Below are 25,447 nucleotides of genomic sequence, written 5' to 3'. Positions count from 1 at the left end.
TTGGACTTCGTAATGATTCTCCCAAATGCGACAACAGTAAATACAAAGTATGCCGTCGTAAGGCAAGGAACGAAAGTAACCTGTAGAGTATTTCGAGAGTTTATATTTCTAAGTAAAATTCTGACATTGGAAATTACGTTCATGATTTTGCGATCTCTTGATTCATACCGACCAAGAATGTCTTGATATAGATATTAATTATCAAATTTCGTCATTAATCAATTGAGCTACTAGCATTCATTCGGCGTGTTAATAACCGAAGTCAAACATCTCCGAGAGGATATACGACTTTCAAGTTTGACAACTGTGCATCCTGTTTGTTGGGAATGACTGTCCCTTTACATTCAGCTCGTAGAATAGCAACTATGCAACATGACAATACCAAGTATTGCGAAAAATCAGAAGGTATGACAGAAGGCAACGAACGTTATCAACCAGGCAGAGGGTGGACAAGACACTGTCATTAACCTCACACCCGACTTCATAGACACGAAATGTGATAATCGTATTAGTCCCATACACTCAGAACTGACGTGGCATGAGAGTTTCGCTCTTCCTTTCAATCTTCTTCTTCTTCTTCTTCTTCTCCTTCTTTTTCTCTTTTATTGTTGTTCTTGTTGTTCTTGTTGTTCTTGTTCTTCTTCATCTTCTTCTTCTTCATTATCATCTTCTTCTTCTCCTTCTTCTTTTTGGAAGAGGGATGCTCTTGAGATTTCGACAAATATCGATAATTCACTTATAAGTACGCAGGATGACTTAGTCGAAAATATGACGCTATTGTAGAAACGTATACTAGTTTCAGATTTAAGTTTAAAGAAAAAGAAATCTACGTCTTATAGTGGAACATTAAGCATGATGGAATAGGGAGAGCCTATTTCTGGGTGCTCGACTGGAAAACATAACAGAGAGAGAAGAGAAAGCATCACCCTATCTCTGTCCCCACTCCTCCCCACTTCTCCTCCCTCCTCCTCCTCCTCCTCCTCCTCTTCATCCTCCTCCTCCTCTTTTCCACTGTCACAGGGCTTAGCTATGTCTTCATCCAACATCCACACTTCTGTCAGTAGTCTACCAATACTGGTCCTGCGTCACTCTAGGATGTGGAAAAGAATATTGCCAACATTATTTAGTATTTTCACGCGTCCCAATTGAACGTACGTGTAAATTGTTAAGCGCCATCTCGTGTTCTCTTTTTGTTATTCTCCATATTCTTTCACTTTCTCCATGTTCTCTACACACATTCACTGAGAAGCCTAATCGTGCCTCTATTTGCCTGGGCTTAGGTTATCGTCTGTCACATTGTATCACCCTTTTCCCTATTATTGTCTGTGTCTCTTTTTCTTGCACAATAACCACACAATGTTCTCTCCTATGTGTATCAAATCCGTCGATGATTCTGTTTGTCAGCATTCATTTGATCTGACTTCTTTCCCACTTCATTCACACACGGTATGTATCTACATATTGTAGGTAGAGGACAATAATGCAATTCCTTTTCCTAGAGTTCACAAACGGTTTAAAGGCCTTTTGATTCACTTACGGTGGCACTGATATAGAGTATTGATAATAGGCGACATGCTGACTGTGTATTGGCACCAGGTATGTGCACTAAAATGATAATGCTGAGGGGGAGAAAAAAAATGAAAACGTTTTGCATCATCTCCGTGCGTTTGAACATGGAATCAACGCCTCAATGCATAACAAGAGAGCGTTGGTACATAATTATAATACTGGTCTATTTTAGGAGACTATCGGGTAGTTATAGAGTGAATCTCGGAGATACAGAGGATGCCTTCTGAAGGAGGAGGGTGGATGCAATGAGGAAAGAGGATCTCAACAGCCTGAACGATCGCTAAACAGCGTATAGGATGAGATATCTGATCCACTTCCCTTCACAGTCCACGTGAAGGAAAGCAGCGCGCCACATTTTGCATCTTGTCACGCCGTCTTAGAAACGCGCACTTGACATGTCGAGCAGGCGTGCTATCATCAGCGGCCGGGTTACACTCGAGAGGAGCGCGCGGCTGGATGCGGGGAGGAGGCGAGGGGATGTTGCGCTTGGGAATGATGGAGAGGTAGGAGACATCGTCGAGAGTAAGTGTCTTGCATCAAGAGCGGGTGGAATAATAGTCTTATTTTACAAACACCTTTTGCTCATTGCAAATGAAACGGAACCAATGCCTGTGGCAAAAAGACATTATTTCTAACTTGTTGGGTCGGTCATCACCTTAATAGACAACGTCTTTATGTTTCTTCTGCACTTTATATCAAACACGTGATGTATCTGTTAGAGTGAAAGAGCTTGTGTATCACATTGGAGCTCATCAAGTGAAAAATACGTTTTGATTCATAGACTAACGGAGCTGAGGGGGAAGACATCCGTGTGGGGTGAGAGCTGGTCCTCGAAAAAATGCCAGCAACTGCAGATTACCATCTCGTGCACTGGAGGTTAAGTTGGAGTGCGCGCGTGATGCGAGCGATCTTTTGGGAGGAAATATTTATTTCGCGCGCTTTGCCAACGAAGAAATCCCGCAAAACAATATATAGTAAACTAAACAGCAGAGGTATAGCGGGAGGGGAAAAAATGGAGTAGAATCTCTTAAAATCGATTTTTCCTCTTCGTCCGACAAGATCAGCGAGGTAGCAGCACTCCAGAAAAACACTTCTCGTTGAGAAAAACAAGACCCCACCAAATACCTGGGAACAATGCACTCGACGGAATGCATTGGAGGGGTCGTCTCCCGCTCGCCCCTTCTTTAAGGCCACTAAATATATATAGACGCGCGAGTGTTATTCAAACCAGTGAAGGGGCATTAGCGACAACTGATTGCAGTGGCTATCGATCGCGAACTGTTATTTGTCTTGTTTGACCAGGTATTCGGCCTTTCTTCTCGCCCGTGTAATCCCGTTTCACTTCGCTTGTTCATTCATGAAAATCTTGTCACAAACATCTCTCTCCCCCTCCCCCTGGTTTCCTTGTTTCGTCCATGATGATACGTAAAGGTGGGGGGGGGGGGGTAATCAATGAAGGGACTTTCTATCTAGAGTAGACATAAGGGGTACACCATCCTGGGCCCGTGGTTGAAATTCCTTCGTGACAGTTGTAAAATCTTGTCACAAACATTCGCCAATGACGTAGGCAATGTTTCTATCTAGAGTACATAAGTACACCATTGCAGATGACAGTCACATTTGTGACCGGAGGGGGATTGTTGGCTTTAATGTGACCTTGTTAACCATGAATAGTCCTGTTTGGTTCATTTACCAACGGAATGCGAGGCAGAACATGTAAACCACAGTTCCATGCTCTATGAGGTGTCATGTTTTACGCCAGAGAATGTTTGCTTACACTCAATGCGGCGGGTGAATAAGACATCCTTGTTGTCTTTTGCAAATAGTTTCTACTTTCTCCAAGATAGTTGTCCAGAGAGTGGGTTTAATTGGGGAAGCTTGCCCAAACATTTTAATATGTGTTTCTTTCATTTGATTTGTTTCGTTTGATTTCACTGAGGAGAACATTACCCATCTAGGACCCTTGCCCTATCAATCCTTTTATAATTTCTACGTCTTTTTCACATGAAGTGAGAGGAAGGCGTCTACGATCCCTCAAATTCTTTTCTTGGATCTTTGAAAGATCACCCAATCTTCGAAGCTTCTTGAGAATTTAAAAAAAAAAAAACAAACAAACGAAGCTTAAGCACGTAGATTGGTATGTGCACGTTAATAAATAATCCGAGGTTCAACTTGGCACCTTTACGCTTGACACAATTGTAGCACCTTTGCATAAAGGTGCTAAGTTGCACCCGTAAATACGCTACAATTGTGTCACACGTAAAGGTGCAAAGCTGAACCTGTCATTTTTAGAGTGTATGATGCATAAACAAAAGGATTGTCAGATAAGTCTTCTTTAGTACAAGGAAGAACATGTAGCACAACGCACACCATCACTCTCATTTGACTAACGAAAATGATAATAGATCTGGACTCTGCATAAACGCTAGTAAGTAACCATTTAATATGCAGGTCTTCCCACAATTCAAAGGCATGCCCGACACTTAGATCTACGTGAAATCTTTCTGTAACACCAAGCGGCACAGGCATCTAGAGACGATCTATCGTCAATAGTGTTCGGTGGTAAACATGTATAAGCGTACCACATATATCATTTTGAAATGTAACGTGTAGTTCCTTGTTCCTTGATGAGGGAGCAAACTATCTTCTCCATCGACAACGAATTCAATTCAAGAAGAGAAGAGTGAGAAAAGTATTCAGCTGAGATGCTTCATCCTAAAAATTACGTGAGGAGTTCTAACCTGCCCTTACCCCTTCTTTCTGTATTCCTATTTCATCACCCCCTCCCCCCCCCCCCCCCCCTTCCCGTCCATCTTCTCCTCGACGTAAACAACGCAGAGTCGACAATAGGCCAGAAACCTGACAATTCCGAACCGGTAAAATCAATTGTGCCTATGGAAGGTTTTCTAAAGACGTAGAGCCGTTCAAAAGGAAAATACAGGAGGAGAAGGGGGGGGGGGGGGGGGGACACAGCCTGAAAAGGGGAAGGCAAGGCAAAGGGTTTGCTTTTACTGGATGTCATTATTGAACGTTCTTATTTGGTGCAGGAAAATGTAGTTCACATTTCTCATTTTCCTTCTTTCTCCATTCTCTTTTTTTTTTTTGCCTCCTTCTCTTTGCTTTCAGTTTTGCCCGGTGTTACGTCTCCTAGAATTGGTAAGTTTTGTTTTCTTAAAGGAAATGAAGAACAACAAGTGAGGGAGGCGGAAAAAGACCCACAAACGAGTTGGTATGAAGCTAAGATTGTTAGACGTAACTATTCTTGATCGTTTGAGCTGCGCTGACGTTAGTCTTTACGTTGAACAGGGAGAAATAAAGAGAAAGAGAGAGGGAGAAAGGGAAGGGGGTGTTCAAATTTGCTCCATATTGGAACTGTGAAACCTTGTGTCTCCATGGTGAAACCAGGGAGGTGGAATAGAAGCCACCTCCCTGGTGAAACGGATCATCTCAACGAGACTCGACGATCCTGATCGGACGGGAGATCTACGCCAAAAAGCCATTTGCGTTCCTAATACGCGACTTGCACTTTTCTCGTTTTCCTCAAAGGCATCAACTTCTATAGTTTTGAAGGATCAGCTTTGTCTCGGCATAACACGATTACAGATATCATTCATTTTAGAAGGAAACATATACACGTTTGGTAAGCACCTATGATTTATTGTAGGCAATTGCTAGATTTGCTCAGTGTATTAATACAATTTGCACAACCGCATTTGCATGATATGTTGTTCACTTTGGTGCTCTGTCAGTAAATGAGAGTCGCAGTTTGTCATTCTGTGCAAAATTGTTAAAGACGCCGTTTTCTCATGAATCAACTTCAAAGATATCAAACAACGACAAAAATAACACATTGTGTACACCACACTAAAGTCACTCATTCATTGATCACCATATACTTCTGAAAGGTTGCTCGAGCTTGAAGAGTTACAAGCTGGATTTCATGTTGATAGACAGATTTCAATGACACAGAAAAATATCTCTTACAAAAAATGATGACGCGTTCTCGTAGCCAAATAATAATATAACACAATACTGCCAAAATGGCGCTCAGGTATTTTCTGCGGGTGACAAACACAGGGCTAGGAGCGCAAAAGGTGCGCGTCTGCCCTTATTACTGGTGTCACGGTCGGCTGCCAGCGGTGTAGCCGTTGGCAAATGTTTGTGCTGCTCGATTTGTGCTTTATTATCCCGCGCGTAAATCCCTCAATGGCCGCTCACTGCATGGCCGGCGAGGTGGGATTGCCAACGTACTGCGCTGGAGAGAAGTGTCGACCTCACGGCCAAATTTTGACGGTTTTCGGGATAAGGGAAGGCACAACAGAGGCAGAAAGAAAAACCTTCAACAATAACAATCAGGAAATCCCATGACTTCAGTACAATTGTTAATCATAGACAAACGTGGGGTTTCACATTATTTTGGCGTCTGTAATGAACAACAGATGACGACAGTTAACGCGAAGAAAGACTCCAGAGTAAAAACCCAACGTTATCTTTTCATCTCTCATCTTTTTATCTCTTCTTCAGTGTAGGTTTGCTTCTCGAGAAAGCTTGATTTCTGGACGACAAGTAGGCAGTTTCGTCACTCCTGATCGACCACAATAAATTTAGATCTTCCTCTCTTCTTTCCAGAAGCTGTTCCTTTTTCTTTTCACGGTCTTTTTTGTATTGTGGTTTAATTTCGCATTTCTCGACAACCGTGTGTTACCCTAGCTCACTCGCTCGTTTCGTGGGTGAATCTAATAACCATAGTTCAGCTCCGTGCGTGCATCAAGCAGACACCGCGGGACAGATGGGAGATACCGCAGAATGACGCTCCCATTTAAAAATGGCGCTATTCACGTGACCGCTCGTTTTACCCCGATACGCGATATTGAATCGGCCTATATACGGCGTGTCGTCTTTGCCGAGGTCCGAGTCGGCAAAACTTGCCTAGAGCCAACTGGAAAACCCTTCCCAGCAATACACTAATAAACAATGACAGTCTGAGCATCTCCCCGCAAAGTAGTCTCATTTCGAGTCCCTTAGTACAAGGTTTTACACAGCAACGTGCAATTGTAGCATCATCAAAACGGTGAAATTTGCGAGCTGACTGTACACATGCAGCTAACGACCCAGGGAGTTAAACACTAAGCACAGATGGCACCTGATCAGTAAAATGACCTCTGTAAACTTTTCTGTTTCTCTTGATCAAGAATGGAGGATAAAAGCTCGATATATGGCTCTTTGCTCATTTGATTAGGAAAATCTTTCTTCGACATTTTTTTTTTTTTTTGGTCTAAGTTCCTTACATTGTTAGTGACGTAACATACACACAGAGACATACCTAAACTACATTCTTATAAAGCTTTTGGGACCAGTCAGTGACGTAACAGTGTGCTTGACGATTGAGGACACATTTTTTTCTCTCTCTCTCTTTGTGATCATGGCTACTAATAAAACATTGAATGGTCGGTGCTTATCTATGTCGGTGAGGGGCAATTAGTCAAACAGTTGCAAAAACAAAACAACTCGACTCAAAGATCCATAAATTTGAATAAAAGACCATGTAATCTATGAAATGTGTGTTTTTACTTTCACAGAATTCCTATGTCATAGAGTTCACTGCAGTCTTGTGACAATCTTGTAATATTGTTATATACAACATACCACAGTTTTGTATTGCATTTTTCATGTCTTTATTTGTCTTTTTTGCTCTCATCGTTTTCACTCGCTTGGTAAAGCCTTAGCACAATGGAGGCTACATGCGGTGTCCTTCATATTAAAATATGCCAGGCCGAGCCATTAGACCTTACCAAGAAGCATCTGATTTCGAATTCTGTGATTTCTTCGCCTTTTGTTGTGATAGAAACTCATCTTCGTCTCTGTCAGGTTTGAGCGATCGGCGGTGGACGTAATAAAACAACGATGCTCTTACTTCCAACATTCTACGACGATGAAATATTCATTTCGATTTCTCATCCTCACACAACGGCACTCCCGATTGCGTGATTGATTTTTAGGAACATCAGCGTGCGTCCAAAAGATAAATCAACGCTTGGAAGCAAAAAGAAAATATTCATTGCGCTACTCGGATCGCACTAAGGCCAGCCAAAATGTCTGCCGGACTGTGAATTTTCTGAAACACAATCCTCGATCAGCGCATCTTTCTTATTTTTTCTTCCTTTTTTTTTTTTACATCTTCTCCTTTTCCACGTCGTCTTATTGTGCTAGCGCGTCCGTCCCATCGTAGTATTATGACCAACAACCAACACAGAAATTAATACGTGGGACTCGTCATTACATCCGTTTCCCAGAAGAAAAAAAAAAGTGAGGGAGAAGGAAAGAAAGGGGAAAAAATCAGTCGCAGAAATCTCAGCAGCATGTGATTTGTTTATAAGTCTCATTTTACTCGCATATGAGTGAAGTCTGAAATAATCAAGAGACATATTACTCTCTGGCAATGGCCATGGAAAAGTCGGAGTTTATAATATTACACCGCCTGCGTTTTGCTTGTTCGATAATCTGAAATATCTGATTAATCAAAGTTTTGTGTTTACGTGTCGGAAAGATACATTGACGCAGGGGATATGGGGATATATGAGAACAAGTCGTCTTTTAGAAAGTATTTCCCCTTTATCTCTTTGTTGGTGCACGAAGACAAGGGTACCACTAGAATCGATCAAATGTAAGCTCAACTGGATTAGTAACCGTGGTAACACGCCTACATAAAACATCATAGAATAAACAATACGCGGTACTCAGTATAGCCTTCTACAGATAGTCGAAATGGCTTGTTTGTTTGTTTGTTTGTTTGTTTGTTTGTCTTTTAAATCATCAACACATAACTGTTCGACAACACATTAAGCTTAGAGATTGTACCCAATTATGAGAGCTTTTTCCAGATTAAACATCGCTTCTAAACTCAGATTGTCACAATTTCCCCCGCCTGTTTACTTGCAAGACGTAGAAATGATTCTGTTTTTACCAGCCCCTATTAGTCCGACACATTAGATACCGCTTGCATCTCTCGTCGGTCGTGTTCGCGCATATCTAACGCACCATTGTTTCCGTACTCCAAAATGTATCGCATAGAAAGTCATTAACAGCCCATCAACGAATTAAAAGTCAGATCTCAGCGTTTGCCGCGTGCAAGTTCATATCTTGCGTAGACGGGCTGGCTCTCACGCTCCACACCTATTTACGCATGTTCGCCGTAGCACTGTGGTGAAACAAGGCGGAAGTCGTATCACTGCCACGGCATATCATATCGCTGTAAATTTGCAAGTCAGATTAATGTGAATTTGATACTCGCGATGGAAAAATGAAAATCTCGAAAAGTGACCATCTCTGCGGACACTGACCACTCTGCAGCGAGTGGCCGGTGTCTTCTCGTTCGTGTAGAAAGCGAATGTCGCTTGGTGCCCAAAAACGGCTGTATTGGTTATGAATATTATTGTCATTCTCATCATCCCTGCTCATGATTAATCTTTCTCTATCCTCTATGACGTCATTTTGGTTGTTGTTTTTGTAGCCCTGCCATTTCCTTACTTATCCTAACAGTAGGAGATGAAAGGAATGATATGAGGACGAGCAGCAGTAAAACAGGAAAAGAAGAAAAATATGAAAAATGGAATAAAAGAAGAAAAAGAAAGAGAGGAGGAAACGGAAACGAAGAAGAAAGAAAGGAAACATCAAAGAAGGGATCACAGAAGATTAAGGAGAAGAAGAAGAAGGAGAAAAAGAAGGAGGGGAGAAAAAAAAGAATAAAAGAAGAAGGGGAGGAGAAGAAGATGAAGGGAGTAGAAGAAAAAGAAAAAGAAGAAGAAGGAGAAGGAGAAGGAGGAGGAGGAGGAGGTATATAGAGGAACGCAGCTACAAGCGCAGGTATGTCTAGTCATAACATTATTCATGACCTGACGTGGATTAATATATTTGTACAATTTTAACTTGGGATCATGCAAGAAATACATGACTTCAATACACCGTAAACAAACAGGACAAAATATTCATGTTGTAATTGTCTTTGGAGTTCTTTGGAGGATATCCTGCCCTTGTTTGGAATTCTGATGATAATTTTACTGGATACGTCAAAGGGACTGTGATGTGATTCAGGCGTATTGCGGTTTTCTGCGCTAATTTACTGGGATTTTCCGCACGAAGTAACGAATACACGGTATGATGTCATCGATACGAGGTGGTCGCAGAGCAGGCGCGGCGCTCTGCGGCAGAGTTGCTTTCAGCTGTCGGGTAGAGGAGTGTCGATCGGTAAGAGGCCAGCACGTGGTCAATAATGAGAGAGGAAATATAAGCGATAGAGCGGACATTGAAGAAGAGAACCAAAAGGAGGATCGAGAGAAGGAATACCCACACACGTGCATATCATGTGTGCGTGCATAATTATTATGTCTGTGATTTAGAAAACGTTCAAGGTGGTAAAAAAGGGACTTTCGCGTGAGCCACGCTATTAAGATCTTCAATAGCCAGTCTATAGCCATATTCCGCAGAAGGCAACACTTTTAGCACGGTGATTCTTGCAATGCTTCGTAGACAAATATTTCAGAAAGAAAAGCTATCATGATCTGAATCAAATGCTGTATTGTCATAAACTGGAGAAATACAATCGCTTGTGAGCGTAATCTCTGTTTTCTTTGTTTTTGTTTGTTTGCTTGGGGGCCGTGGTAGATTCTTAAATTTGACCGATAGTTTCAGACAGAAGAGCCAACGACACAGAAACGACAAGAAAGAGAGTGAACCAAAGCTGTGCAAAGTGTGGTAGATGAAGGGGGAAAACACACACAGTAAAGACAGCACCTGACACAGTCCTATGGATGTAACTGTAGTCATGCTCTATTTCTGTCGTAGCTACACTGCACGCGTTTGTTACCTTAACCACGGTTAACCGCAAGCTCCTATTTAACCTCGATGGGAATAGAAAGGTGTTCAATTGAGATGATTGGAGAGGATGGCAATCGACATTAGTGATGCAGAAAATAGGAGCTATAGATGACACAAACAGAATTCTATGGTTGGTTCGCCCAACCTGCAATATATGTCATGGATGCCATGCCGAACAGGTCGCTTGTAGTCAAGCTCAAGCAGCATTTGAGATTGAGGAGCAGATGCATATCATTATATTAGCGTTTCAGACGTGTACATTCATAGCTGTACGTCTTTCTTCGACAGGTACGCATTAATACAGGAAACATAACCTCTTAGAATAAAATGCACGTTTCAATCGGCTTTACGTATGCCATTAGTCCAATGGTTGCATTGCATACACTAATTGACTAACTTCATTCCCGATAGGTGTATAATCAATGGTGTATAAGAGAATATTAATGTCTTTGCCTATCATAAATCATATTCATTATACTCGAGATGAAGACATGCACACATTCATATGACTGATAGAGAGATGGTCACGTGACATGACGTCACGTCTTATGTCAAGGGTACCGTTCACATCATGACGCGTAACATTGTATTCACTACGGGATTCCCTCCTCCGACCTTTAACACAATATCTCAATAGGAATCGTTCATCTGCAGATGAGAAAGTCTTTCTCATTGAAAGTCAAGTCGGTAGAGGCGTTAGCAGCAGCGTGTGGTGAGGATGTCGGAGGGAAGCAAGCGTAGGAAAGCGATAAGGTCACTGTCCCTAGAAAGTCATTTGTTTGGAGAGCTCCGCAAATCACCACGTTCGTCATCCCCTAAACGTGTTTATTATTAACATCGTCAACGTTCCTGGTGGTAAGGCTAAGAGGCATCACCGTCAAGAAGCGCTGACGATGTCAATGCCATGACAGTTCTCTTCGCACGAAACTCGAAGGCGCCTATGTAAACAAACAGGTCTGAATTTTGACGCATCTTACTATATTGAAGGTGTGAGTGGCAGGGAGCTGACTTCATATCTGTCCATCATAATTCATTATCTAGTCATGTATTGCTCATTGATTAACCTTCTCATTGACACGTCATGTTACCGCGATATATAAATGATGTTTGTGTTTGTGTGGGGTTTTGTTTGTCACTATCGTACATAATCTTATAATATCGAAATACATGTAATGGAAAAATCACTTGATATACTCGAATAATGTGAAATGTATTGAATCTACTTTATTCTAATTTAATCTAATTTACTTTAATCTAATTGACGAACTCTCGGAAAAACAAACAAGCAAACAAACAAACAAGCATAAAAAACATAGTAAGTCATAGTCATTAATGTTATTTCGTTTAAGGCAAGCGTTCTCTAAAGTATTGTTTGAAGTGCTAGTCCCATTATGACCGCGATGAGCCCTAAACATGACATAAATCTTTCAAATACATTATAACATTGATACGTAAGGATATTTTATCGTCGAGTAAACATACTTTTATAATACGCTTTTAAGAAAATGTTTTTTTTATATAGATTCATAGCTTGACATCGAATACTGCGTAAAAGAAATGAACAAGAAGACCTGATACTACTTAAGGATAATACTTGACTGAATTCTTTTCACATTTTTCTTCTTTCCGCGTGCTTCTGCTCGTAAGCATTTGTCGCACCTTCCGATATTGAGAAAAGGCTTCCACTACACGTTCCGGGTTGTACCGCAGAACTCGGCAATGCTAAAATGGCTTGTGACTGTGTCCAGCGGGACGAAGAAGAAGAAGAGGAAGAAGAAGAGGAAAAACACAACAACTGGGACGATAATTGGGCCAACGTCCGCGTCCAGGAGTTCGCGGGGACCGCTGCGGAGCTTTCTAACTGGATCGTGCTGATGCCTTGGCTTGTCTGCGGGATTATTAAGTAACAAGCGACGTTGTCAGTCAGGGCTAATCGGGTTTTCTCCCCTTCTGCACCTTCCGCGCGCGGGAACATGGGTGAATGAATCGAAAACTTGACATCGTCGGGACAGGACCGGCGTCTTGAGGTGAAAACACCGGAAGACGGAGCCGATGATGACGGGCGTCATGGCTGAGAAAGAGACGAGGCACGGAATCGCGGATGGATAAATACTTGAAAATGCGACCCCAGGTTTTTTTATGAAGTGTCATTAAAACTATTAAAAAACAGGTCAGGCAATACATTTCAGACAGACAGATGCGTAAGTACAGATTTAGGCATCACAGAAGAAAGATACTGGCTGTTCCGTACGCTACGTAGATTGCTAAATTATGAACAATTGACAATGATCGTAGAATGTTATACAGCAGAAAGTGTTTATGTGGATTTAGTGGGATGATTCAACGTTCGTAAGTCATTATGAGCAATAGCGATGCAAGAAGAGGGTGGAAAAAGTGCAGATCGTATAACACATCACGGATATGCTTTCAACTCAAGACCACAACTATTATAAGAATAAGAGCGGATCGCTGCGCATTATCATTATTTTTCGCTTGAATTAGGCCTACCTGTTAAATAAGAGCTGGGAAGGGAACAAAACACACACACACACCCACCAAAAACAAACAGGCACACACACACAACTACTGTCATGGTGGAGTTTATATCATTATCGACGAATGAAGAAATGATAACAACCAAAAAAAGAAAAGAAGAGAGAGAGGGAGAGAGAGGAACGGACGAGGAATGAGAGTGGGGCGCCTAAGTTGGTAAAATTAGATCAATTCCTAACTCACCATCTGCCCCGTCACCCTTCATTAGTGGTTAATGGTAATTACAATGAGCTTCATACCATGACAACCACCTAGCCCACAAAACATCCCCGACAAGTTTCCGCCAACTGAGCAAAGAAGAAGACGACCATGTCAGTGTCTAAATCCATAGCAATGAAAGTGAAATGAAATTCATCATCGTCTTCATCAAGCGGATCTTATCATCTAAATCATCCGTAAATTGAGTCAGCTCATCACTCTGCCGACAGATGTCCAATCAGGAGCGATTAGCGAGGAGGTGTCTGGCTCCTAACTCGAGTAGGAAACCACCCATCTCCACCCATACTTCGCCCTAACCAGGTTAGGAACCCGACTTCGAATCTCATTACAGGTTTCTGACCAACACGGATCGTTACGCGCCGGACTGCGGCGAAGCTGTTGACGGAGATGCCTAATTAATGCCAGTGGTTGGGACATTTCGGACATGATTCAAACGTTGCCCACAATTTGTTGAAATGACCCAGCTTGTTCTCTTGCTGGTATGACAGGGCTGTAAGTTCCCTCCGCATGCCATGGTAGGAAGAGCTACTGAAAACTGAATTTGTCCCTTTGGCTGCCATAATGACTGCAATCCTCAAGAACAGGTATTGCCATGCGTGCCTCTTAATAGTTTTTAAAGTACCCGGAGAATGTACGATGGAAATTCCCGCGCAAAAAGATGGAGGGACATTAAAACCTTCACGAGTAAAACTATCCATTATTATAAGCCTATGGAGTAGCGAATTATTCAAACTGGTTCATTTTCACTAATCTTCCCGTGCACAGCGGAAAAGATGAATTATTTTTGACATTGTTGGATCTCTATAAACATTAAATAATGACGTCATGAATAAGGCGAATCAAGATTTCGTTTACCTTCCCTGACTGTTGATATGAAACTTATTGCTTCATAACAAAGCACTCCGTCCTCTGCGAACATGACAGGAAACGCCCAATTCTGTCACCGTCGACACTTTCGCCAGGCATTGGACACTCTTTGATAGCCAAGCCTTTTCCTTGAAAGTTTGCTTATATCCTTTTCTCGAATGGAGCCCGCGTAAAGATAAAAACAATGCACAAAAGATGCCCAAACATATCCGTAATAAGTATTAGAGTTACCAAGACTAACGCGAATATGCCACGGAGATTTCTACATCAGTACTTCAAAGCTTGATTTTGAAATTTAAGGTATGGACAGCATAAGATGGGGTATATGCCGGCATTGTGACGACATGGATAAATGATGAAATGGGTAGTATTGATATTAAATCAAGATCACTACAGGGAACAAGATTTGTTTTCCGTTATCTTGGACTGATAGAAAATTTCAGAAATGACCTCAATTGACCCTTCTGACAAAGGGTCGTTGACCTTTTCACTCAGGTTTGTCTAAACGTTGCTTGCTTGCTTGGTAGACGCTGTCTGACTGTCGTTGCCACTTTCATACCGCAGATATTCCTTTGGTGGTAGTCTCCTTCAAGGTCGTCTTTATTTTTCATCTTTTGTAGCTCAACGACATAATGACGATATTTGAATATTTTACATGGAATGTTAACGAAGTAATACAATTTCTTACGATCCTCTTTTGACGCCAATTTGTGTGCTTTACATGATGTGGAAAGAAGGCTGCAAAAGTTGGATTGAAGACCAAAAATAACATATATCTCTTCTTAATTTCGAGAATACTAGTAAGTTTGGCATTTGCATCCACTCTAAAAATGAGCCGGGCGTCATGGCGTTACACTAGCGATCGGAGGTAGAGTTCGGTATTCCGACCATCCCATCGCGATAGCGATCCGGAGAGCTTAGCGTCCGGGTGACGACATACTGGCGTTCAACGACACCGCATTTCCAGCATTCCTCTATGATCGAAGGCTTCTCAGTATTTACGTTCCTTGTCTCTTGTTTTCCTCCATCTTGGAGATCAAGAAGCAGTTTTTTCTCTCTCTTCCCACTTTCTTAACATTCTCCAGTTTCTCAAGTCATTCTCTCTCTCTTTTCTTTTTTTTTTCTTAATCTCTCCCTCTCGCTCTCAATGCGTGAGTAGGCTGCCTTGAAGGAGTGGTTGGTTGTGTGTGGCTGTGACATTGTACATCGCCTCATCACTGAACGAGAAGTATTACCAACAAATATCTCTCAGATTGTATTGTTCACTGCAAGACCCATGTGAACAGACTGCAGAAAAGGACAACTCTATACCGTCAAGCGTTTAAGTACGTTGTATCACAATCGCTATCATTATCACTGTCACTATATCATGGGCAGCTTTAGTTCCGTTTATTGTCGTTGCAACATGTAATGACTATCAGTTGGGAGTAATGAACAAATATCTTGCCAGCACACGACATTCGTCTGCTTAGATTTGGTGACCGCACGAAAAACCCTCCAGCAGTCTGCGAGGTTTTTGTCTCGGAGGCCTTGGACACAATGACATCATTCATCAGTAAATCATCGTCTGGACTTATCTCTAAGCTTTCCTATCATATCTTGAATTTTAACGTAATGGGGAAGAGGGAGGAGTCGAAGAGCGATTGTCATATGTTTGACATTTAAATAATGTCCAATACTTTGATGAATTTCATACAATACCAATTCTCTAAGTCAGAACAACTCTATTTTGGCATGTAACGATAAGTATCGAACTTGTACAGGTTTTACGCCTGTTTGATTAGAAGAGTATTCGAACTCGTATCTTTTGAAGGCATCAAAGGATAGGACGCACTCTTGTGTCCGAGTCTAGTGTCTAGTGTCCGTCCTCCAGTGAACAAGTATAGATGGACAGAAAATGAACAAGATTGTTCATAGATAAACGATCGATGTTGCAAGTAGTGTTGCAGCAGCCGAATCATTGAAAGAAAATAATAATCAGCGACACTGGACAATCATTTTGACCGTCGCGATTGTGTCTGACGTCCCACCCAAAAAAAATCACAATTAACTTTCTTTTATGCCCCTCCTCTTTCAGAAGAGATGTGACTTGATTAGATTTGTCCTGCCTGGTAAATAAGGCGATTCCAGCGTCGTTTCACTCTGAAAGACAACAGGAAAAGGGGTCTATTACGTGCAATTTTCGCTCGTCCAATTACTATCAACTTGTTTTGTGACAAAGGTAGATGCGGGAATGGCAGATATCCTCTCGCGGCCGTTAGCCGTCGTAAATAGATCATGACTCCATTCATCGGTAGATTTGTAGAAGAGAAAGAGTTTATGTGGAATGAAAGCAAGTCTTAGTACCGCTGGGACGTACCGGGTCATCTCCAAGCAGATGACACCAGATTCCCGACGCAAAGTAACGCCATTGTACCCCTTGATCGTTTGCAGGTGGTTTTGTCCTGCTCCGTTGTGGCGCGAACATTAAAGCGGGATTTCCGCGCGATTCATCCTCACGGGCCTGCGCCCGTCTGCCTAATCGTCCGTCAATCCCGATTTCTGCGCCCGAAAAAGCAAGAGCAGCTTTTCTTGAATATTTGACGATGACCCCCCGTTTGCTTGGTAAGTTCCATACATTCTATCATTTTAAGCAAACTGGCCACAAATAAGCCGCTGTGGATATCATCATTTTGTGTTGTGCCTATTTTAGGCTACGGTAATTAAAATTGTAGACAAGGTGGCTAATTTAGTTGATCTCATTCTGCTTCCGTACCAACTGGCGCTGACAAACAGACCAATTTTGTTTCACGTTAAGCATTTCCGTCTCTCAAACTTTACATGGATTCATCGATGTTGTGATGGAACACAACCAGTAAAGGCAGTGTTTCATGGGAAACTAAATTAAGAGAATCAACTCATACACATACACACACAAATACAAAAAGTTACAAAAGTCGTCCAACGTGTTCGAAGTGATTTGTTTTCGTAATCACAATTTCATATTTAGCTCCCTGAATCAAAAGCACAACAATATTGACAGCAACGAATATCTGAGTGTGCGATTGGGCATTCAAATTTCATTACACTCAACTATCCGAAATCCGCTGTGTTTCAAAAAAAAAAAAGAACGCAGGAGGTGGAACAAGTTGCCCTTCGGTGTCATTAACCCACTGGTTTACAAATTCCAAAATATGATTCCATAGTTCAGATATCGGAGATGTTTATCTGTAACCTTTTAGCACACCGAGTTCAAGCATAAACAAACCTTCACTCACCAACGTTAATAAGCAGCTCTCTCGCTCGTTAGACCAAGGAGGTACAAGCCGAGCTCGCCTAGTACCTCCTTGGTTAGACTCCAACACTCTACAGACGACAGAGGAGCAACAGTTACATTCTCAACTACTTGTACCACTTGTCTACAAAGTCAGCGCGTAGTGCGCACGCACAACCCGTTTGTGGCAGGTCTGAACGGAGCAACAAGTTTTGAGTTGGACAATTACTATGGTAGTGTAAAGAGAAACATATCTTTTTCGAGCCAGACGAATTTTAACACGACTGTAGCAGAGAATGGACAGAAATTCTTTGAGCACCAACACGATTTTTTCCCCTGCTAAACGTCATTCATCCCTTTGTTGTAACAGGGGGAGCGACTGGGGGCGTCGGGGTATTTTCATTTTGTGTTTTGCTTTGTTTTTGTCTGATAATCACATATTGTTCTCCATTTAAAGGAACGATTTGTAATTGATTTGATTGTTTAAGCTCTCCTCTGATCTACTCAGTCGAATTCGAGACTATCAGCGTATGAGTTGAATATCCAGGTTGTATTTTACGTGCACGTTTGTACATTTCATTGGTTTCCTTTTTTTCGACACCCATTTATTTCAGTGTGATGTGCAAAATATACCTCACAGCAATCAAAACTGCAAAACTTAAATTTCACCAGGACCAAATCAATGACGAGTCACTGAAAAAAAAAGGAAGTGAAATGTGTACATCAAATACATGTCTATCACTTCTTCAAGACACGTAAGGCCAACTAGGATTGAATTATGGACATTACCTTTTTTTTAGATACATAGATCAACTTAAGTGTTGAAACCTTAATTTTTTAGTTCATGAAAATACGAAAAACAGGAGAGGTGTGTCGTAACAAGCAGTTTTCATGAGACATGCAATAAAAGGATTCTTTATCGTCTCTGCAAAACTTTGATATTGCTACAACTATAGTGACAGCACAAACACTACGATTCAGATCCCCTGAATAAAAGCAATCGTGCGGTAATCACGATGATATTTCTCAAAGATTCGACGGCTAATCATGAGCTGCGACACCTTAATCACTCAAAAGCGATTTGCTGCTGATGAAAATATGAGTAAAGAACTGGAGGTCACTTTTCTTCCCTGCAATGTACAAGAAGAAAAAGTGATGACAAAAAAAGTGAAGAGGAGGAGGAGGAGGAAGAAGAGGAAGAAGAAGAAGAAGAAGAAGAAGAAGAAGAAGGAAAAGAATTAAGGTAAAGAGACAGAGAGAAAAGAAGAATAAAAAAGAAGAGGAGGAGGAGGAGGAGAAGTCGCTCCAATATGCATGAGTCATGAATTGGGACACGGCATATCGATAGAAGTATGCTTACTAACAAACATGACAAACAATTTTTTTTGTAACACATAGTGGAAGCTGGGGTTTGTATCATAACCGTGAAAGACGAGAATACTGCATATTCCCTATTAGGTTTTTTCTTGAACAGAAGAGATACATCCTCCCCAGAACGGTGAGTGCAGGAGGGTACCACCGACTAAATCAGTAAAATATGTAGAGAACTAAAAAAAAAATGTATATGGAGGGAATATTGGCAACAGTTTGATCAATAACATTGTGCATTCTCTACAGCTTCCTTTCCCAACCCCTTCTGACAATGCTGAGATAACAATAATAACACACTTACAAAAAAGGAAAAGAGAAAACTAGTATTTTTTGACGACGTTCCAGCCCCTCGGGCGGTGCAGCATTACATTTTGTCGATGCGAAGATGCCAATACGTATAACTGGCGAAAAATCAAAGTCCCAAGTTCACGGTGAGCCATCGCACTCGCTTTATGAGCACAGGAATATGAGGAAGGCATCGCGACGCTTATCAAATATGAAGGGGCGCTGATTAGGGGACGAAAATCATCGCATGGAAGCTGAAAGCCCACCCGTTTTCCGATACCAGCGCATCTCTCTCCGCCACCAGACAATCTGAAGCTTCTCCGGGGGTCTCTTTCTCTCCCCACCTTCCTTGTTCTCCACGAGTAGATTAAATCATCTCATGAGGAAGATGCAAGATATTGTTTGGCGGAGGCGTATGCCACCCATTCATCAAGATTTCCACGCAGATAATAGAAAGCTTTCACTCTTGTGTGTGTGTGTTTTTTCTTCCCTCTTCGTGTTTCCCCACTCTCTTACCTCCTTCCTCCCTGTATCTTCTAAACCCGTTATGATATCGCGAATATCTGCAAGATGCCACAACCAATTTGTTCACCATTCGGTCTCCCATATGTGTCTTTTTTTTTCCTTTCTCTTTTCCTTGTGTTTTATGCAGGAAATAGAAGCCCCGTTAAAAGAGCAGGGAAGTACGTGACGGCTTTGGCTTAAAAAGCGTCTCTATACAAGAAAATCGAGTTATTTTACTCTAATTCTAACAGTAAATCAAATATTGTTCAATTGAAAGAAGAAAAGAAACCTTGGTTCTATCGGTGTAACGGACCTAATGTAAACTAGATATACACTATATAGTTCAATCGAAATTGCATGGCAAACTGTTACAATGATACACAGTGACATTGCTTTTTAAAGGTGGGCCATGTGCTGCTTGCTCCTTTGCGATAAATTTCTGCTTGGCGAACACTCAGTGAATATTATTCACTTGTCTCCTCTTTCTACACGGCCTTCCTTGCAGGTCTAGACTCGTTAGTTTTCATATTTCGCATATTGAACGCGTGATTTTTAGGTCGCATATGCATAAGAGCCATTAGATAATGATACTTGCTCATCCATTCTTGACGTTATCCGACCCTTCATCCCACAGTGGGAGAATTCCTTCTACAATTTTTCTCTTATCAAATTTAAAGGATGTCGGGCAAAAGTGAACACATCTCAGATGCCCTTTAAAATGCTGATTTCGATGATCCCTGGGTAAAGCAAAAATATGAGGGAAAAAAAGAAGTAGTAGGTATCATCGATGGAAGTGATATGGTATCTGCAAGTCAGATACAACCTCAAACCGGCATAGCGGAGGTAGGTGAAGATGAAGGAGCAGGAGGAGGAGGAGAAGGAAGATGAGGAGGAGGAGGGGAAGGAGGAGGAGAAACTGGTGTAGCGCGCGCAAAATTACGAAAGCGATCGTCCGCAATCTAGCCTAAAAAGGGCACCCGGGCATTTTCAAATTACACCGATACAACCCCTTATGATGTGTTCATTACTGATTCAATGGGATTCATATTGGGCTGCGAGTTTTCGTTCCGACAACAGACTAACAATGATGATTGATTATATGCAGGGAGTGCCCTAGCTGCTTACTGTCAAAGGCAGCGAATGGAGGAGACAGACAGATGGAGAGAAAGAGAAAGAGATAACGAAAGAGAGGGAAAGAGATGGAGATGGAAGGAGGGAGAGGGGGAGAGATGAAAACATGACAAAAAAAAGATGAGAAATAGTGAGATGGATGACGAAACATATAGATAATGTAGTAATGGACAGAATCGAACAATGCAAGGGAGGAAGAGAGTAAAACGGGAGGGGGAGTGTGAGTAAAGTGGAGGGGGGGGGGTGAAGGGGAAACACATGCACCATGACGACAACACGACATGAGAATTCATTGGGACATTGAGAGAGTGAGGTAAGATATCAGGATACAACGAAGGAGGAATGATCGATAAAATGACGATAGACACAGGCAGGAGAAATGCAGTGATGAAGAGGTTAACAGGAGGAGGCATTAGAATATGTTTCAGTCAAGGGCTAGATAAATATATAACGGGATCCGGCTTCATAAAGACGTACGCCTTGATAATCTGGTTAAAGGAACCACGAATTTTAGCTTTTACCTTTCAGGTCTTGCAACGTTTGAAATATAATAAAATCATTAAAGAGAAAATCACACAATAAAGTGTCAGTTCGCCAGGCATACTTGTGTGTTCAGATTTCAAGTAACACGTTTCCATGGAGACAGGTACCTCGTATTCATCTTCTTCTTTGTCTTTATGTCTGTGTGTCTATCTCTATACTTTGTTTGGTCGTCCTTTCATCCTTTCTTTCTATTTTTGTTTTCCTTCCTTTTTGGCAGTTTGTCAGTCTCTTTGTATTCCTTTTTAATTCTTATCTTTCTTCTCTTCCTTTTTATCTTTGTCTTTCCTTATTTGATTTGTCTTGTTTTGTTTTGTTTTTGTTTTTGTTTGAAGGCAGGTACCCCCAATACTACAAGGGGACATCGTGACTGGTCGGTCACAGTGTTGGTGTCTGCAACACGTTTGCAGACGGCATGGACGTGAACCCAGCGTTTGTAATCCCCGCGGTGGCTGGAAACAAAATGAATGGCTGGAGCGGGAGTCTGCTTTGTTCTAGTAATGATATGGAAATATTAGTGATACTTGTCGAGCACTGAAGCATTTTTACCCCTTCATCATCCCGTGGGACAAGTAATTAACAAACGAGGTGAGAGAAATCTCCTTGCCTCTCCTCCACGCATGCTTGAGAAACATTAAACAGTTTGAGAATTAATTTAAAGAAACAATAACATTGACGTCTATAAGATGATGCTCAGAATTATGCACGCCATCATGCATCATAGCGGATCAATTTCCCACTGTTCACTGTCTTCTGTCCCCCGACCAAACATGACACGCTTTGCCGCAGAATCGTCAAGTATAATGCAGAGATATCGTTTCTCACTCTCTCTTTTATTTCATACATATTAAAGCCAAACATTTGGCTTTATTATGCATTTATATAAAAAGATAACCACGAGGAGAAATTAATAAAAGCTAACAAGCCATGGTATTACGCTATTTAAAGAAGTGAAATCCACGAGAACTCTGCACAGATATAGATTAAGGTGAGTTAAGTACCTGTTACATCTTCTCATATAATTTGACGGCATCTGTGATTTTGCAGGACGAGAAGTATAATGGAATGAATATGAACGCTTACACCGTACCAAAGCAGGCAGATCTATACTGGTGTCAGTGAAGTCGGTATTTTCTTCGTAAGAATATTAGAAACAAATGTTCATAACTTAAACCATCTGTACAAATAGATGGTTAAACTTTCAACAATTTTGACACAGACGTTAGATATTTTGTATTTATTGTCTTTTTTATACGAACGTCAAAATGATCAAAGATGATTCTTTTATTTCCAGCTTTTTTTATTGTAGCGAACGAGGATGACCTCGGGATTCATCTGGCAGTCAGTCTCCGGTCAAGGGTCACCAGACTTGTACGCCGTCATGCAGAACGACACACGCTTGCCTACGTATTGCCTAGAGAGATAGTTTTCTGTCATCGCGCAGCCTCGGAACTCTTCGGAGATGTTGGTGACGTCATAGTGAGAGGGTGCCAGAACAAACTGTCAGGACGCAATATCCCAAGACTGCACCGATTGACTTATTTCTTCTTTTTCCCTCACTCTCTCTTGAGACGTTTTCAGAGGTACACCTTGCAGGAAACAGCCACCATTAACACTGAAGCCTGATCGAGTCGTATTCCACCACTGCGAGTTTAGAGTGTAACGAACGAATCTGACGTCTTCGTTTGCTTTTGAAGAGTAAAACGACAAGAATAGCATCAAAGTCCAACGGAGTTTGGACGTATTATCTTTCCTTCGGTAATATTTTTGGAACATTATGTGTTTTATATCGCTACAATTTTGTCTCAACCTTTGTCTGATCCTTTTTCGTTCACTAAATATTCCTTGCCTCTTTCTTTCATGATTTCTCCAATCCCTTCTTTCCATTTTTGTATTAATTTGAGATCCATGATAAAGGCAAGCAGTGAATTGAGGAAAACACGATTTGAATTGTGAGCTAGAAAAATCATGATTGCTCTGTCTTTTGCAAAACATTTTTTTAAAATAAAACTGAAATGATTAGGAACTTTTCTCAGCTCTCTTACTATTGTCATGTGACCAGTTGTTTCAAGAGGTATTAGTCATCCAAAAAGGAGAGATCGGTGTCAAACAATCTGTCTGTTTCCTTATTTTTTTTTGTTCTTTCGATCGCAATATAAGATATAAAAATACAGGACTGTATTTGTGATGGGAGTGGCGTGGAAAGAAAAAAAAAATAGGTTAAAGAGAGAAATTTAGGGGAGAGCAAAAATGTCCCGAGCTCTGCGTCTCTCTGCAATTGCGATGTTCTATTAGAAATATACGCGTGGACCACATTATGCGACAAAAACGATAGAATAAAACAGAATATCGTGGAGGAGGAGGAGGAGGAGGACGTGGGAATGAGCGTAAGGAGACAGAAAGACGGGTAAGAGAACGAATAACGGCGAAGTGGAGATGATGATGAAAGGATGATGGCGTCGACGAGTCGAGGAGTGGGCCATTTTTCTGATGACCCGTGCACGAAGTCGCGCGAAACATGGCTGCGTGATTAGGTGGACTCAGTGATTGACAGAGCTGACACCACCATCCATTAAGCCTTAAATAACATCTCCTCAAATCTCAATAAGACACAGAGAACGCCAGGCAAAGGAAGTGGCAATATATATATATATATATATATAAACAAAGTGTAACACTTTTTCATTTGTGTATCTATATAGGTGCGCATCTATCCATCCATCTATCTATCTATCTATCTATCTATCTATCTATCTATCTATCCATCTATCAATCTATTTATCTATTTATCTGTCTGTCTATCTATCTACCTATCTATCCATGTATCTATATATCTACTTACCTATCTATCTGTCTGTCTATCTATCTATCTGTCTGTCTATCTATCTACCTATCTATCCATGTATCTGTATATCTACTTACCTATCTATCTGTCTATCTATCTATCTATCTATCTATCTATCTATCTATCTATCTGTCTGTCTATCTATCTATCTATCTATCTATCTATACTATGTCTACCTGTGCTTCGTATCTAATCAATTATGTCGTTTATATCATGTTAGAAGATAGTTACACTTGTATTATCATTTTGGTATTAACATTCAGCTCTGTTTAATGCCTTTCGTGTTTTCAACCTTCTTCTCTGTATCTTGATACCATTTAGATCTACATAATGATAGATCATACGCATAAGATCTGTAAAGCTGTTGATTTAGATATCAACAGTGTCTATCCTTTATCCTTTCGTGTATTTTCAAGGAGAACAAAATATGACTATTTTGTCAAAAAGTCTCATTCAGAAATTGGCACCCTATATAGATGAAAAATCTACTAGCACATCTGTGTCACTGTACATAAATAAGATAACAAGAGTTTGTAAGGTAACTGGTCAATGACCAATTCTACGTAAACAGAGGTTTTGTTTTCTTCGAAATACTTCGATTTCCAACCACCCATCTGATGTTTGCATTCATTCCCAAATGCAACTGTTATATTACACTGAAAGTTTATTTCAATATCGTACGAAATTCGTTGGAAATAAGAATCCTGTACATAATATTTGTTAACCAGAACAGTTAATTGACCCTCGGTGGTGAAACGTGGATCTCGCCACAAACTTGCCGAGTCTAGTATGTGGGGAAAAAAGCAAAAACCCGAACACATGCTCTCAGTTTTACACTCGTGTTTGTCGTGAAAGTTCGTGACTTCGAACATACAGACATCATGGTGTCTAAATCGAATAAAAGAATGGAAATTCCCCCTTCATAATGCTTGTCGTAAGTTAATTATTGCCTAACTTTATTGAAGGTGATGGTCACATAGTACATTATGGGTTCATGCCTTCTCTTTAGACAATCTACAATCGGCGAGTAATACGGTAACCGTATATATCCAGAAGGGCTCGTATTTCTGTGGTCTTCTGCCAAATGAAAAGTGTGTTGTGAGGTCAGCACTGAACGTCCAACAGCAGCTTAACATGTGAACATCTGGACTCACCCTCTTCAATGAAAAGGAGTCAATATCATTCATAATTGTAGCAACCAATTTTAAAGAAGTGAGTGTAGAACATATACAGGTTCATTATGATAATCATCTATAAAACGCAGTAAACTTGAGTGACATTCCCCTTCAAATGTATTTACCAATAGCTGCTTGTATGTACATTTTTGTACGAGTGAAAAATTGTTTAGTCTTAAAAAGCCAGATATGATTTATGCGATTCAGCATTGAACGAAATGCTTCAAAACAAAAAGAAGAATGGAAACCTGTGTTGCAAGG

At 41.0% G+C, this 25,447-nt stretch overlaps 1 pseudogene; it reads right to left on the bottom strand.

Moving 5' to 3' along the window:
• The window catches only part of LOC139720462 (transcription factor AP-2-alpha-like), a 141,688-nt pseudogene that overhangs the window by 65,102 nt on the left and 51,139 nt on the right, over positions 1–25,447 (bottom strand).

The sequence above is a fragment of the Diadema antillarum genome, unplaced genomic scaffold (assembly GCF_040938485.1).
Source record: "Diadema antillarum isolate AM-2024a unplaced genomic scaffold, OU_Dant_1.0 scf00000128, whole genome shotgun sequence".
NCBI lineage: Eukaryota > Metazoa > Echinodermata > Echinoidea > Diadematoida > Diadematidae > Diadema > Diadema antillarum.
The sequence above is the reverse complement of the archived record's forward strand: the minus strand, read 5'-3'. Positions and strand labels throughout refer to the sequence as shown.